This window comes from Sinocyclocheilus rhinocerous, unplaced genomic scaffold (assembly GCF_001515625.1).
Source record: "Sinocyclocheilus rhinocerous isolate Xijiao unplaced genomic scaffold, SAMN03320098_v1.1 scaffold580, whole genome shotgun sequence".
Classification (NCBI taxonomy): Eukaryota; Metazoa; Chordata; class Actinopteri; order Cypriniformes; family Cyprinidae; genus Sinocyclocheilus; species Sinocyclocheilus rhinocerous.
Genome location: NW_015670982.1, coordinates 827871 through 828555, shown reverse-complemented (window position 1 = coordinate 828555; position 685 = coordinate 827871).

Sequence of the window (685 nt, the reverse complement as noted above, 5' to 3'; positions counted from 1 at the left end):
TTATGCAAATCTTTCCACATCGTGACGTAGACATGTGGGGGTGTGTTAGAACGAGCCGTTTTAGGTAGGCGTGGTTGACTCTTAACTTTTATAAAGAATATCTCTTTGGATTTGAGACTTTAGTCTTTGCAACTTTACAGATCTTCTTTAAGCACCAAGAGCCTGTAACACTCCAAAGAGAAAGGAAAAATTGAAATCGCATCATATGACCCCTTTAATTTACTTAAGTAAATTGAAGTAAAGCATCAAATGTTATTTTTGGCCTACTTAATTGAAACATGTTCTTTCAAAATGAAAATATTGAGTTGAACCAAAACGCAACTGTTTCAAGTCAGTTTAACACAATGCAATTGTTTAAATGGGAAACCTAACATAATGGTGTTAAATGAAAATGATTTTTTTAAATAAACTGAACAGTCATAATTTTTTTGAGTGTGTATGTATGTATATATATATATATATATATATACACACATAGGGCACAGAAACCAAGTGTGAAAGGTGCTTCAGAGAGGTCATCTACTATGACAACAGACAATGTACCTTTTTTTTTTTGCTCACAAAATTTCGCTGCAGTTTTGCTAATGAGACTACAACAGTGAAATACAAAATAATAATAAAAAATAAAAAAATAAAAAAAACGAATACACTCCATGCACTAAATACCTTGCAAAGTTGACAGATT